The sequence below is a fragment of the Vicugna pacos genome, chromosome 33 (assembly GCF_048564905.1).
Source record: "Vicugna pacos chromosome 33, VicPac4, whole genome shotgun sequence".
Taxonomy (NCBI): Eukaryota; Metazoa; Chordata; class Mammalia; order Artiodactyla; family Camelidae; genus Vicugna; species Vicugna pacos.
Window position 1 is genome coordinate 12,704,043 of NC_133019.1, and position 16,549 is coordinate 12,720,591.

Genomic DNA, 16,549 nt, shown 5'->3' on the forward strand with positions numbered 1-16,549 from the left:
GGAACTGAAAAGTAAAATGACTGAAATAAAAAAAAGTCATCTGAGAGCCTTAACTGTAGATTTGAACTGGCAGAACAAGAAGTGAATTTGTGGAGAGATAGGCATTATGCAAGTTGAAGAACAGAGAGAAAAATGAATTAAGAACAGTGAACAGGGCTTTAGAGGAATGTGGGACACAGTCAAATGCACCAACATATGTGTAACGGAAACACCAGAAGAAGAAAGGAGCAGAAAAAATATGCAAGGAAATGATAGCTGTAAACATGATGAATTTATTGAGAAGCAATAACCTACATGTCCAGGAAGCTCAACAAAATCCAATTAGGGTTAAATACAAAGAGATCCACAAACAGATAAATCATAATAAAAGCAGTGAAAGTCAAAGACAGGGAGAAACCATTGAAATATTGAAAGCGTTGAGAGAAAAACGATGCATCACTTGAAGGGATTCCCATAAGTTTAATAGCGGACTTTTCAGCAGAAACAATGGAAGTCAGAAGACAATAGGATAACATTTTTAAAGTGCTCAGAGGGAAAAAAAATTATTAAGCAAAATTCTATATCCAGTAAACCTGTACTTCAAAAATGAAGGTGAAATAGATAATCAAAAACAAAGAATTTGTTGCTGAAAGACCCACCTTACAAAAAATAATAAAGGAAGTTCTTCAAGGTGAAAGCAAGTGATCCCAGATGGTAATTTGAGTTCATACAAAAAGAGCACCAATACAGGTAGTTATGTAATTATAAAGAGAAGAGATACATACTTTTCTCCTTTCTTCTCTTAACCTATTTAAATAAATAACCTATTGAATATAAAAGACATTGTTAGGCCTGTATTGTAATATATGTGTAATGTTTGTCAGTAACAGCATAAAGGACATATGTGTGAAAAAAACTGCATTAGGCTAAGGAAGTCATTACGGATGGCACAGAAATAATTATAGCAAGGTATTGTTGGATTTGTAACATTAATTGATATAATGTTTATTAAAGAAACTACGAAAGGGGGTAAAAGGAATCTGGCTGTAAAGGAGTAACACTTTTATGTAATCACTGGAATTAAGCTGGTATCAATCAGAAGCTCATTTGGATAACATGAAGTATGCATGCTGACACTACAGCAATCACTAAAGAAAAAAGCCTCAGAAATTATACTGTAAAAAATCATTAAAGCGATTGAAATACTTCATTAGAAAATATTCACTTAATGCAAAAGAAAGCAGTAATGTAGGAATAGAATAACAAAAAAGACAAAATATAGAGAAAACAAAAAATAAAATAGCAGACCTAAATCCAGCTGTTATCAGTAATTACATTAAATGTAAGTAGATGGAATAATCTAATGAAGTGGTTGAAGTGGTTGTTAGACTGAATCAAAACATGTGCTCCAGTGATGCTGTCTACAAGAGACATACTTTAAATTCAAAGACACAAATAGATGGAAAATTATATATCACACAGAGAGCAATGACAAAGCTGGAAAGATTTATGTTGATAACAGACAGAATAGACTTTAAAACACAAAAGACTTTCTCTCTCCTTACTAAAGATAAAGAGGGACTTTCTGTAATGATACGGAGTCAATACATTAGGAAACAATAACAGTTATAAACATATGTGTCTAATAAAAGAGCACCAAAATACATGAAACAAAAACTGATACAAATGAAGGGAGAAATGGACAATGATGATCGTTGGAGGCATCAGTAGCCCACTTGCAATAATGGATAGGAAAACTGGACAGAAGATCAGCAAGGAAAAATAAGACTTGAACAATACTATAAACCAACTGGATCTAACAGACATCTGTGGAACACTCGGATGAGGATAAGATTTTGGCATAATCTCAGAGTATCTCCCCATAAAATATTAATGATTTACAAAGGGGAAAATCAATTATCAGGTGGAGGAATTGGCATACCCCAACATGATCAGGTGTTTAGTATTAACATCATGGGTGGTGAAGGCTTTCAAGAAGTAATACAAGAACTGTATCTTTGGATGCTGCCTGGAATTAACCAGGGGGAGCAAGGTATTTCAGAAATACCGTATGTAGCATGATCAAAAGATTTCGTGATGTATGTAAGTCAAATCATTATGCTGCTCACCTTAAGCTTATACAGCACTATCTGTCAATTATATCAATAAAACTGGAAGAAAACGTAAAACCTGGGAACATGTGATCCACAATCAGAGAGAAAAGTAGTTAATAGAAACTTTCTCTGAATGGGTGTATGTAGATGTTATTTTTAGCAAAAAAACAACTTCTGTCAATTATTATAAATTTGTTCAAATAATCAAATCATGTTTAAATAACAAAATATGATGATGATAACAATGACTTAACAAATAGCGAGTCTCAATAAGGAAATAGAAACACCCTGAATTCTACCCTTTAAAATCGTAACCTTTATGGTATATACCAGGCAGTAGGCTGGATTTGGTCCATGGTCTACAGTGTGCCAGTCCCCGCTGTGGGATAACTGTCAATTTTCTGACTTGGGTTATTGGATTTATCATAGTGCTGCCAACATAGACATAGGAAATTAAAGGAGGAACAACAGGTTTAAGGAGAGGAAATGAATAATTCAGGTGAGGAGTGTGAATGGGAAATGAGAACGGCATAAGGCATTTTAGGGATGCTCAGCTGGAGATATATAGGAAATATTGGTTGTATAGTTTTGGAATTTGGTATAAGTTTGGCTAACCATAAAACATAAGTAGTTTACTAATATGTAGATGGCCTTTAAAAACCAAAGGAGTAAATGTTATTCAAGGGAAGTGTAGAGAGAGAGTGAGAAGAGGAGTGACGGGAAAATCACTGTTAAAATAGCAGTCAGAGGAAAGAGTTCCAGCAAAAGATAATAAGAAGGAAGAATCAAAACAGTAGAAGGAGAATCAAAAGTAGAACTTCATGAAGCCAAAGGAGGGAGCTTTGGTAGGATATGATCAAGAGTTTAGATGCTCCAAAGAGGTCAAATAAAATAAAGATTAACTGGCAACTAGGACATCATTTGTGACTTTGGCAAGGGAAATAAATGTCAATGGAATGATGGAGGTAGACGCCAGATTACACTATGTTAAAGAAGTGGAGGCATTGAGTAGGGCTGGTATTTTGAGAAACATGTCTCTGAACAAAAGAATAGAAAAGATAGAAGCTAGATTAGGAAACAGGATGTTGGGAGAGAATTCTCTATGGGTATCTCACATTTCTTCATGTCTTACAAGTAAGGTACTGGTTGCCTTTGCCCCAGACCGCCTTTTGAAGGATGCTTATGTACCCAGCAGCCTTGGGAGATAGAGATAGTTTCTCCCTCTGGAGCTAAAGGATGGATCTAGTTATTTCCCATTATAAAAGACTTGGATTCTCTAAGCTCAGGATTCCTCTCTTTAATGCGCCCAACTGTATGTGCAGGTGGTACCTGACCCCCTTCACACCACCCTGTAGGAGTTAGGAAAAGATAATCTCTACAGCCAGATCAATGAGAAATAGGAGGGCATTGAGCTATGAGCATAGTTGCTAGGAACTGGCTTTTCACAAGAAGGATTAAAGGTAAAGGATGCATGTAGCTGTAAGCAATTTTAGGTAGAAAAATGTGAAGTAAGTTACTAATTTTCTACTTGAAGTAGGAGGCTACATCATCACCTGAGAGAGTCAAGGGTGAGAGGGTAGGGACCTGGATGAGGGTGGAGAAAGTGAAATTGACCCCTTGGGGGAATGGGAGAGGAAGTGATCAAGCACGGCTAAAAGAGCTGATTGAAGGCCCTAGAGATAGGAAACCATCAACTTGTTTCATTATAGAGTATTGAATGCTTTTTTCCCTTAGCAATGATCAGTTGCCTGTGGGTAAATGGGGAAAGACACTGGATTGATCTAGGGTTTGGGATTTGGGGGACATGTACAAATAGAAGAAGAAAAACAGTTGGCCAAAAAAAAAATGAGGCCACTAACAATAAAGTGGCCTATAAAGGGGCCGTTCGCCTCAGAGGAATTGGTGGAAGGGTGATTATCGGTAGGAGGTGTCAGAACACAAGATACAAAAGCCCTGCTGTCCTTTGCCCTGTTAGCTGCTGCTAAAGTTTAATGACCCTTCTCAGATGTTATTCATTCTGTGAACTCTGCCCTGATGGTGCTAGAGAGTTATTGCCTTTTTCCTTCTTTTCTTGAACATACCTCTACTATAGCACTATTTGTAGTAAGGTTTTTTCCTTTTGTGTTTCTGCGTCTGATATTTACTGACATTGGACTAAGTATATTGTCTAAATTACTTAGTAATTTAACCTTACTTATCAACTCTATTGATCCAGTTGCTCACACCAAAAACTTCTGTAGAGTCATACTTAATGTCTCTTTTGCTTTTCATGCCTCAGGCCAAATCCATCAGTAAATCTTGGTGACTCTACCTTCAGAATATATATGCTGAATTTGAACACTTTTATCACCACCTCCACCAGTACCAACCTGGTATATGTCATTGTCATCTCTTCTGAGGATCGTTGGAGTAGCCTTTAACCAGTCTCCTTGAATCTGCCCTGATTCCCCTATCACACCTGGAGTGATTCTTTTAAAATGAGAGTCAAATCTTCCCAGTTACTTCTATTGTCTTTTCCATCTGTTTGAAATAAACACAGTCTGTAAAACTCTATATAATCTGGTCTCCAGCTGCCTCTTTGGCCTTAGGTCCTAGTCTCCTCCTTTTTTCATTGGCATCTCTTTCTTGTTTATTAAACTCTGGATTTGTTCCCACTTGAAGGCCTTCATATATTCCTTCTTCCTGAGATACTCTTTCCCCAGATACCTGCATGGTTCTTTTCCATTCCTTTCAGGTCTCTTATCAAATGTTACCTTATTAGAGAGGTCTTTGCTAGCCATGCTGTCTAAAATCTCACTCTTCCTACTGGCCCACTACTCTGTATTTCCTTCCTTGTTTTGTTTTTCTTCTTGGTTCTTATTACCAGCTGTCATATATTTATTTATCTATTTGCTTATTGTCTCACCTCGCAAAAATATAAAAATAAGGACTTCATTAATTTTGAGCCCTGCTAATAAATCTCTAGTACTTAGAATAGTGCTCACAGAGAATACGTGCTCATTAAATATTTACTGATCAGTTGAATGAAAGACTGAATGAATCAATGAATGTCACTAGATTGCAGATTGTGGCGTTTTAATCTTACTCATCTGTGTCTTCACTGTTTAATGCAATGTCTAACATATAGTAGGCAGTCAGTAAATTTATTTCATTGTGTCACAGTGAAATATAACCAAGTTAAGCATGGAACTTTGATCTTACTCCATAACATATTTTAGTTAAATGAGTTTTTGACGTGGGAGGAAAACACCTTTTTGTTTTCTGCATAACTGCAGAGAAAGACATATTAAAGACTATGAATTCCAGGCCCTGTAATAGGCTTCAATAAATGGTTACTGAATGAGCATTTATTATGCATTCAGTGGATTTATTGAAATAATAATTGCATACTATTCAGCCCTGTATTATAAAGGGGCAGCCATGACAATGTGGGCTGTTTAATTTTGCAGACAGAATTGAGAAACTGGTTAGTTCTGTAAACCACTAAACTCATAATTTAAAACTTCCACGGAATGATTTCTTTAGATATATATCCCCAAACTTCCTATTTGAGACCGTCAAGTCATAAATCCAGCACTTTATCAAGAAGAGTTTCCTGAATACCAAGCAGAACTTACGGGCATATAAAATAAATTATTAACTTAACAGTGCTTTGTTGAAATGTTTATGATTTATTACGAACATTCTGAGTGCCTTAAAAATAACATTTCCTAATGGTGCCAACATGTATGGAACCCAAAACTTCTCATAAAGCCATTTATTTATGCTATGGGATACTCAGACTCATGAATAGAGCAGAGGATGGGAAGGACTGAGCTGCGTAACCATCGTGCAGCAGATACTGTGTTTAGTGTTAACAGTTATGTTATCTTGCAACCTTCTAGATGTTCAAGAACACCATCACAGTTGCTTATTTGAACACACTACTATGTGCTGGTTTGTTTTTTTAATAACATGTTTTTCTTATTTAAACTTCGCAACAGTCTATATATTTTTATAACTAAAATAATGTTTTTTCGCTAAATCATTTACTCCCTTTGGCTATAAAAACTGGCTGTATTCTAAGGCTTTACTGACAAAAGCAGGTAACTATATCACTGAACTTCATTTAGTCATTTGAAGTTAAAACAACCTCCAACTCCTTCCCCAGTTAATTTCCTATTCATAATTCTTCGTGTTTTGGTTTTATTTTCTTAATGTTAGACTTAACTTTAGCATTTATTTTCGCAACCTACCCAAGATGTGTGCGGAAGCCACTTGTGCTTAGTGTTTAAAACCTTAACAGCTTGATGATCTCACTTTACTGCTAAGCATGCATTCAGAGTTACCATCTAATCTTCCTGATGGTTCTGCCGTGACATAAAAGTAAATGCCCCAGAGAATGAGCAAAAGGAATATTTTTACCTGGCTCCTATATCAGTATTTTTTCTGAGGCTTTTCTGAACTTTTTTTTTTTTTCCTTAACCCTCTTTGGAAAATGAAGTTTTTCTGACAAAGTGAAACTACTATTAAAATAAAGATATTTTAGTCATAATATTTAGAAATATTTAACTTATATAAAGAGATTTTCAGCTCATTTTTGGAATTAGTGTGCTGTATTTCAGCGTGCCTTCAAACTTTGATGTCCTGAAGATATTTTTCTGGGCCAGTGTGTGTGTGTGTGTGTGTGTGTGTGTGCGCGCGCGCATATGGAGTGAAGGCAGGGAGAGGGAGGGAGGGAGATTCCTGTTTTTTTAGCTGTGGTAGAATACACATAGCAAGAAATTTACCCTTGTAACCATTTTAAAGTATGCAGTTTAGTACAGTTAATTTTGTTTGCATTATTGTTCTACCATCACCACCATCCATCCATAGAACTTTTTTCACCTTGCAAAACTGAAACTCTGTACCTGTTAAATAATAATTCTCTTATTTGGGAGATGTGGAAAAGCTAAATAATAATAATAATAATTTAACTATATATTATTATTGTATATTATATTATTAATAATATATATTATATGTAATAATATATAATATGATATAATATATAATAATACAATAATAATTTACCCTACCCCCAGCCTGTGGCAACCACCAGTCTATGTTCTGTCTCTGAATCTGACTACTCTAGGTGCCTCATATAAGTGGGATCACACAGTATTTGTCCTGTTGTGACTGGCTTATTTCACTTAGCATGAAGTCCTCAGGGTTCCTCTATGTTGTTGCATGTGTCAGAATTTCCTTCTTTTTAGAGCTGAACAATATTCCGTTATATGGACGTAGCACATTTAGTTTATCCATTCATCCATTCACGGACACATGGGTTGTTCCTACCTATTGATTATTGCACATAAAACTTATGAACATAGATGTGCAAATGATACATTCCATTTCAAAATACTTTTTTATAGGCGTTTTCCAATATATATGAAAGGGAAGAGAATACTATATGAACTCTGTTACACTCATCACCTCATTTTGACAGTTATCAACATTTTGCTGTTCTTGTTTTATAATTTTTCCCAACTTTTTAAAACAAAAATTTTTTGGTGGGAGGGAGTAATTAGATTTGTTTATTTATTTATTTTCAGAAGAGGCGCTGGGTATTGAACCCAGGACCTCATGCATGCTAGGCAAATGCTCTACCACTTGAGCTATACCCTCCACCTTTCCCAACTTTTTTTTTGTTAAAAGTGTTTTAAAGCAAATTCAAGAAATCATACCATTTCACTCATAAATACTTAATATTTTCTCTTGTATTTAAGGATTTTTAAAAAACTTAAGCATACTATCTGTCCCAAGGTCACCAATCCTGTCTTTTGCTGCGCCAGCTGTTAATGTATGCCATGAATTCTCAATTTCAGATGTTTTGCCATTTTAGAATATGTTTATAGATAGTATATATTTTAGAGATTTTGATTCTCCCTCAACGTATTCCATTTTTTAAAGCTTTTTGTACGTCTTTTCCTGATTAATTCTTTACCGTATTAATCCTAGTCATTTTGAAGTCCTTGCCCGCTAACTCTAACATCCGAGTCATCTCTGGTTCTGCTTCTGTTGACTTTCATCTCTTGATCATCAGTCACTTTTCCTGCTTCTTCCCGCGGCTAGTAATTTTTTATTATGTACTGGCTCCTAAGAGCGGCAGGGCTTATGGTGTTTTCTATCACGTGGCATCTGTTCTGGCAGGCACTTATTACGATGGATCTCCTTGTTCGTGTTGAGGCTTAGCTTTGGGCGTTGTTAGGTTGGCTCTGTTTTAGTTTTGCCCTTCCTTTTATGGCATAGCTCTTACTCCCCAGGATGTTGTTTTCTGGGGTCTCAACTGAGTACATAAAATCTTCATCAGAGTCTTTCCTTGTAAGCTGAATCTGAACTCCAGCATCCCCTGAGCACTATATAACCTCTAAAAATTCCTCTTTAGCTTCCATCTTCCCAGCAATTTTTTAAAGCTAAGCCTTTCATAGTTTTGCTTTGTTCATGCACAGTTTGATATTTGGCCAAGACATGATCAGAATTTCTATGCTCATTTTTGGCGTTTGCTTTTCCATCCTTCTCTGCTATCCTGCCACCCAAATTCTAGCTGCCTTACCAGCCCCTAACGCTGGTCTGTTTTCTCTCTCTTTTCTTTGCTTGGGTTCTGTCTCCATAGATTGTGGTTTGGGGTGAATAAGGGGCTCAACTCTTGAGCTTTCTTTCTCTGAAGAATCATAGACTTTTGTTGGTTATTGTCCACAGTCTGCAAACAGTCCAAATGTTGTATTTGGTTATAGTGGGAGAGTAAATCCAGTATCAATTACTCTTTCATAACCAAAGCTGAAGTCTACAATACCATTATTAAGCCCAACAAAATTAACTAATAGGCAGGACATGTTTATAGCTTTCTCCAATTGTCTCAAAACATCTTTTTATAGTTTGTTCAAATCATGATGCAGCAGAGTCCATACATCCACTGAGTTGGTGTCTTAAATTTTTTATAATTTGTAACAGCCCCTTCTCTCTCCTGCAAACACACACTTTTTTTCTATGCCATTTATTTGTTGAAGAAACTGGATGGTCGTAAAAAATTTCCCACATTGTGGATTTGGATCCTTATTGTGTCATTTAACTTGTTCTTCTGGCTCACTATTTCTTGTAAAATGGTTTGGTTTAAATATGGGTCACTTTGGTGGGGACAGAGGCAGGAACAAGTCATGGTCTTACTGTTGCATCATTTGAGCACTTGTATAACATCTGATTTCCCCACTTTAGTGGTGTATAAAGTTTTATAAGTTTGTATGAAGTTTCCCATCCACTTTTGACCTAATGTTTTAGCCACTCTTATTATTTAGTTGCCTAGATACTTTACTTCATTAGAAGTTGCAAAATGATGATTTTTAATTCTCTCATTCTTTTTACATTTATTAGCTATAGTTCTTCTATAAAGAACTTTGTCTATAAACTATTTAGAAACTACAGTAAATACAAAATAAATGCTTGATAGTTTTCCTTTACGTATTAAATTTCAGAATAATGAACTGGTATCCTTACAATCACCAGTGGTAATCAATGAATTTGACTTTATTTTGTAATACATTTTGAACTTATGGACTTTAATACATTTGGTATGTTTCAGTCTATCAAGTCACTATTTTTTTGGTGCTCAAGTGATTCCGCTTAGCCAGTGGGAGCCTCTTTAAGTTGACCCCTATGTCATTTTGACATGATCCCAATAGTCTTTGATAGCTTCCTTGCATTTAGGTAAGATGTCCCAGGCTTATCTTGAACACTTCCTGTCACAGACCTGGAATCAAACATTTCTCCTGGGAGCTCTGGGTCCTTCACTCTGTGCCCAAGGGATGCTTACATTGCTACAGTTATCATTGCTTAAAGGCCCTTTCAGGGCACAGAGGTAGGAAATATGTATTTTTTTATAGCGAGAAAAATAAAACGTGAATTTATACTAACAGTCCAATTGAAATGTAAGTTTCAGTGTTTTTTAATTCTTGAATATTGTATTGAATTTAATGATACTGAATATTCAAGAATTGAATATTAGAAATATATAATATTATATCTCATTTCTCTTATGCTAAAAATTGTGGGTTCAAATGACTTTAACATAATTACAGTATTAATTATGAGAGTGAGGGCAAGACTGATTCAGAATAATACCAATATTGTTCCAAATATTAAGGAGACTACTGGTTCTTTTTGTCCTTAGGACATATCCCATTAAAGATGCATAGGCAAACTATTGTGTTTAATTGTCACTTAAAAAAATTATTCTCTGATTATGTCACAACTTAACTTAGAATTAGGTTCATTTTTCTCCAATTTGCTTTCAGTTTGTAGAAATTAGTTTTTCTTCTATTTGATTCAATTCTGAATTATGTGAGCTATTTACGACATTGCATGTTTCTAAGATTAAAACTTATAAAACATTCAGCCATAAAAACCGACAACATAACGCCATTTGCAGCAACATGGATGCTCCTAGAAAATGTCATTCTAAGTGAAGTAAGCCAGAAAGAGAAAGAAAAATACCATATGAGATTGCTCATATGTAGAATCTAAAAAAACAAAAAAAAACAAAGCATAAATACAAAACAGAAATAGACTCATAGACATAGAATACAAACTTGTGGTTGCCAAGGGGGTGGAGGGTGGGAAGGGATAGATGGGATTTTAAAATTGTAGAATAGATAAACAAGATTATACTGTAAAGCACAGGGAAATATACATAAGATCTTACGGTAGCTCACAGAGAAAAAAATGTGACAATGAATATATATATGTTCATTTATAACTGAAAAATTGTGCTCTACACTGGAATTTGACACAACATTGTAAAATGATTATAAATCAATAAAAAACGTTAAAAAAACTTATAAAACAGGGTGCATTCAGGAAAGTCTAGGTTTCCATCCCTTTTCCATGCCCCTATAAGAACCATTTTTAGAAGTTTCTCATTTAACATTACTTACTTTAGAAAATATAAACAAATGTATACACAGGTATACCTACATACATGTTTGTATTTCCTTTTACTTGCTATGCAAATGGAAACACACACAGTACATATTTTCCTGCTAACCCTTCCATGGACCAAGAATCCCTGGTCTAGGAGGGAGATGCACATGTTAAGAAACAACTGTGATATAGTTGTTCATTGATGTCACAGAGGTATATAGACTAAATGCCATTAGACACAGATTATGGGCCAGTTCCAGAGTACACGAGTAGGTTGAGGACAGCTTGGGAGATATGACCTTTGAGCTGGATTTCAAAAGAATGAGCTTGATTTGAAACCTGCAGATTATACGAGGAATTAGGGAAGATCCTCTGTGTTACAAAAGTAGCTAACCCCACTTTGCTACTAGATTGGTGTAGAATGAGAAGCATCTGTACTATATCAGAAGAGTCTGAGTAACATTCTTGAAAGGCTTTCAGAACATATGGGATCCTGTTTCATAGGCTGCCTGAACTTAAGCTTAGTCTAGAAGTACTTTTTTAAGAAGCTATGAGAAAGCAAATCCTCCATTGTACATTAATGTGGGTAGATTTCTTATCAAAAGAATAGCATTTTTTAATAAAGACTTAACATAAACAATGCCTAATTTACAGACTTTATTAGCAAAATAAAAATAAAGAGTAAAACAATGAGTTTTTATAAAAGTTTATAGTCTTTCCTCTGATTGATATTCCTTGAGTTAATCTGTTATTATTAAGCATCCATCGTATGCAGAGCACCCTTTTGTGTGTACTAAGGAGGCACAGGAAAAAAAAAATAGTTCTAGCTTTAAACTTTCAGAACTAAAAGCATATCCTGTGACTGTAAGTGTTTCACAAAGAAATTGTGTTTTCTCAGAATCCTTAAAGAAAAAGTTTAATTTATTTGGGATAGACAGAAAAAAAAATTATGTGTGTTTTGTTTTTAATGCCTGCAAGGGTACCCAGTAATGACTAACTCCAAATAATTCTGTATCTTTTTTTTGTAGAGGGTAGGGAATTATTACTCTGGCTGTTGTTTTGAGAGTAGATCATGGGGGGGTGCTCAAGGACAGAATCAGGGATATGGTTGGGAGTAATATTCTGAGGTTATTACAATAATCCAGGAGGGAGACAGTGGCTAGTGGACTAGGTTGGTGGCACTAGAGTCGGGTAGGGGTAGGGGTGAGGAATAGTTGAATTCTGTGTATGTTTTGATAGCAGAGTTAATAAAATGTGCTGATGAATTGGACGTGGGTATGGGAGAAAGAGAACGAAAGATGGCAGCAAGGTTTTTGGCCTGGACCCCTGGGAGGATGAAGAAAAGAGCTGGTGTCAAGAAGCAGCAACAAGTAAAGCAGCTTGGTGTGAGGTTGTTGGATTTGGGCAAAGAAAGCAAAATCACAAGCCCTCTTCCTCTGGTCACGGGCGGCATGGGGCCCCCGAGAGCTGGGTCCGGTGTGATGTTGAAGAGGATGCACTCTTGTTAACCTGCTCTCAGGCGGCTGAGTTATCTTGGCCTTGCCCCGGCTGCCCCGGCTCTTTTGGGAAGAAGTGTTTGTTTGATAAACAGGAAGTCGTTTCCATGGGTGTAGAAAGAAGAAATGATAGAAAGGAGTGGCCAAGCAAAGAACTGCTTGCTGTGGTTCGCTTGGAATTGGAAGAAACTTTTTCAGGTGCCCACCTAGGCTTAGCACACAAGCCGCCTTTTCCCCATTCTAGACTGGCTTATTTCTTCATCGTGAAAAATGAAAAGTTTCTGCCCTGTTGCTTGACCTGCTGTCAGGGTATGTTCATTTTCAGCTAGTGTTTTGGATCAGTTATGAGTTGTAGACCTAGCAGACAAATGGAGACACTGTCTGTTTATAGTGGAAAAGTGACTTATTTTAAGAAACGTTGGCTCCCCACCACTACCCCATTAGTGGCATGCCTCTGACACTCCAGTGAAGCTGCCACTGGCCTCGGGAAGTTAAGACTGCCTTATGTGTATTTTTGTTCTTTGAAAGGTTAGAATCTAAATGTACCACAAGATATTTCTTCCTGAGTCAGATTGGGACAAAATTACAAACAGTGAATTCTGAAGCAAACTTTATAAATGCTGGCGCTCTAATATTTTTGAAATTTTAGAATTTATTCCCCCCCACTTCTAATAATATACTTCTCATGAGGTATATAAATCCCTTCGTGACACTAATATTTTTATGTTTTGTGAAGTAGAGCAGATAAAAAGGATTACAGAAATCTAGTGCCAAGTGATTTATGGTGATTGGAAAGTGAGAAAGAGAACTTAGACTCTTTCCTCTTGGTAAGAGCTTGGAAACAGGAGAACCGTTTTCTCCTCTTAACTGAGAGTCATCTCATCCTTGTCTGGGTTGAAATGGTTGAAGTTGTGATAGAGAAAAACTTTAAATTTGCCCCAGAGGTATAGTGGCGACTAAATAGGTAAGTACGTGATTGATGGTGAAGAGAGACTTAACTGTGATGGGTTGAAGATTGTCTAGACTCAGGGGTGGAGTGAAGCGGGCGGGGATCCGGGAATGCAGGGGACTAGGGTCATGGCTCCAGGGTGGGACATTTGGGACAGGAGACAGGGGTGGCATCTCGCACAGCATTCAGGAGAACTAGCTCACTGAACAACTCTTCAGAGTTCCCTGCAACTAGGGTTTGTCCTGACAAGATTCAGAATATATTTTACTTTGAATATTGAGTAATTCAAGAGCTGTTTGTTTCATTTGCCTTCTGAAACTGCCCCAGTGTTTATTCAAATGCTGTGACTTTGTGTTGAGTCCAGACGGGGCTACTGCTCTGGGTTTCTTTGCTGAAAGTTCAGTGTCCTACTTGAGCCTGAAGAATGTTTGCTGCCTGCCTATGGAGCACACACGAACATAAAGCAGCCATTTGTCAGCAGGCAGCTGAAAGGCAGTTTCAGCAGGGACTGGAAACCACTGCAGGCCGCCGGCTTCCTGGCACACCCACCAGACCCTGTAGGTTTACACTGAAAGCAAACTTACGGGATAGGAGGAGGGGTGGTGGTAATAAGATGGGCAAAAATAAAAGCAGAGACTAAAGTGTGAATGACACCGAGCCAGTGTGATGGTCTTGAATGTGAAGAAGAGCACAGTGCTGCCAAAGAAGAGGAAACTTAAACATCAAACACAATGGCTAGAAAAAACATCTGGTGTTTGCAGCCAACACCTTAAAAAAAAGTGGTTTGTATCCCTTCTTTATATTCATAACTATAGGGACACCCTGGGTATCTTTAGGGAAAGTACTATACAGTTTTAACCAGTGTGCTGTCATGATAACCTTTTAACCAGAACCGTCTAACAGTGACAATTGGTGTATAATAATAATCACCTTCAAGCACTGCAGAATCCTGAACAAACCTATTAACCAAATGCTGAAGTAGTACTTGTGTACTATTGAGTGGATCTTTTTTTAAAAAAATAGCTTTTTAAGTGTTTGAAAGTTAAAATTGTATATTACGACTCTTAGAGTACAAGTTTATTCCCAAATATGCTGTACTTTCTTTGGCCATAGCATGTAACAGAATTTGTTTCTATTTAGCAGATCAAGAGGTGGAGATATTGGCAGTATGAATGATGCATCCAAGGACAACCAGTGTGTCATTGTAGAGATAAAACAGAACGAGGCTGCATTCCACCAGCTCCTGGCCTCTGTACCATTTTTGAGGACTTTCCAATCATTTTAGGAAAACAAAGTACTTAGAAAATATAAAGAGGTTTTTTTTAATAAAAGAAAGTCACTTATTTTGGAAATCACTAAATTAATCATTCTGTTGTATTTAAGAAGCTCTTTGATGTATTCTGGTAATTAGTATTTACTGCCAGATGAATGTCTCTTGGGCATTTTAATTAATGGGTGGTTTGGCCAAATGAGCTTCTGATGGTAAACCTTCATAAGGGTTTATTTTTATGTTTCTCAAGAATAGCTGTCTCTTCAAAGCTCTTTAATTAGACAAAGTTTAGCAGCTAAACATATTATTAGAATAATTAGGCCTTGGTTTAAGAGAAATAGTGGGTCAAAGGAGCAGGTACTGTTAGAGAATGGCCTCTCAAAATGGAACACAGCGTCCACATCTGACGGGTGTCCAGGTTTCACAGCTTACATGCACTCACTGTCCCTAGTTAGGGACTTTGTGTTGTTTAAAGTTAATTTGACAGATCTCACCAGGAGCCTAAACATACCAGAGTGTGAGCTCATTTATCACCACCTCTAAACTCCTGCAGAAAGCTGTATTCCCGTCCTTTTCACTTATAAGCTAAAAACCTCTTATTTTCTTTATTTTTCCTACTAAACAGGTAATCTTGGGTACAAGAATGATTGTTTTTGAGGGAAATGCTTCAGAAGTCTTGTGTGTGGGTCAATGTTAACTCTAACAATTAGAACAACAACTCCTTTGGGGGGGTCTTAGTTAATAATTTAAATAATACATTTACAATGTTCTTAAATTTACTATAGTATTTGGTCTCCAAAGTTTTATGTTTTTTGTGATCAGAATATAGTTTGAATTACTTGAAGATCTGCTCTGTGGATGGAGTGTCATTTAACCCCCCTTCTTCACAAACCCCCCCGTCCCCCCATTTTTTTCCCCAAGCTCTTAATCTTACCCATCGCTATTAGAACATACACTTTGTCTCAAACTTCCTCTTTATGATGAAGAATAGATATACTGGTCCTGACTGGTCTTGTGGGTGACTGAGATGGTGCCAAAACAATTGGGTAATATTACTGAAACTACTGTTGATAGACACACAATAATATACTTACTTAAATTGTCTAATTTTTCACTTTCCCATCGTCTCCGGATGATTATGATGGCAAGTGTGTCTTTTTCCAGCTCGATCAGTTGGTTTAAGGATAGTGCTAATGAGACTTAGAAATTTCAAACAGAGCAAACTGTGCTGCTAACATTTCTGATCCTATCAGCTGTCGTGCCCCATATATGCTGTTAGAGGAAGAACTGGGCTAAGGATATGTATGTCATTGGATATGTATGTCGTTCTACTGCCACTATTAGAAAAACGTAAAGAACTTATGATCTTGATTTGATGCCAATCTATTCATTTTTAAATATAGTAGGTTGCATGGTTTGTAGAATTACAAAGTTTTATCACATGTAAATTCTTTGGCTATACCTTAGCAACTTAGCCAATGAAATTATTTCATTTAAAGTGGTAGTAACTTCACTTGATTTTCTATTGGTGTTATCTGTAAAAATTAACAACATAGTTTAAAAAATATTTGGTAAGCACAATAAATGCAGATGTAAAGATGCAGGTGTATTATAATGTATTCCAGAGAATTAGTCACCAAATAAGTACATTTTTATGTCAAACTGTAAACTTTTGAGAGAGCAGAAGAGACATTAGCCTAAACAGAGTCCTCTGTAAAGCAGTTTTCCCTCTTAGCAATGACTAATTTCTGTCTACTCTTTCCTAAAATGATTGATTATTGTGACTCTGCTTTTTGACTCACCCTGC

The 16,549-nt window shown here is 36.5% G+C and overlaps 1 protein-coding gene across 4 annotated transcripts in view; it reads left to right on the forward strand.

The window, feature by feature from the left end:
* SIK3 (SIK family kinase 3) overlaps window positions 1-16,549 on the forward strand; it is a 210,011-nt gene that overhangs the window by 120,064 nt on the left and 73,398 nt on the right. The window lies entirely within an intron of this gene.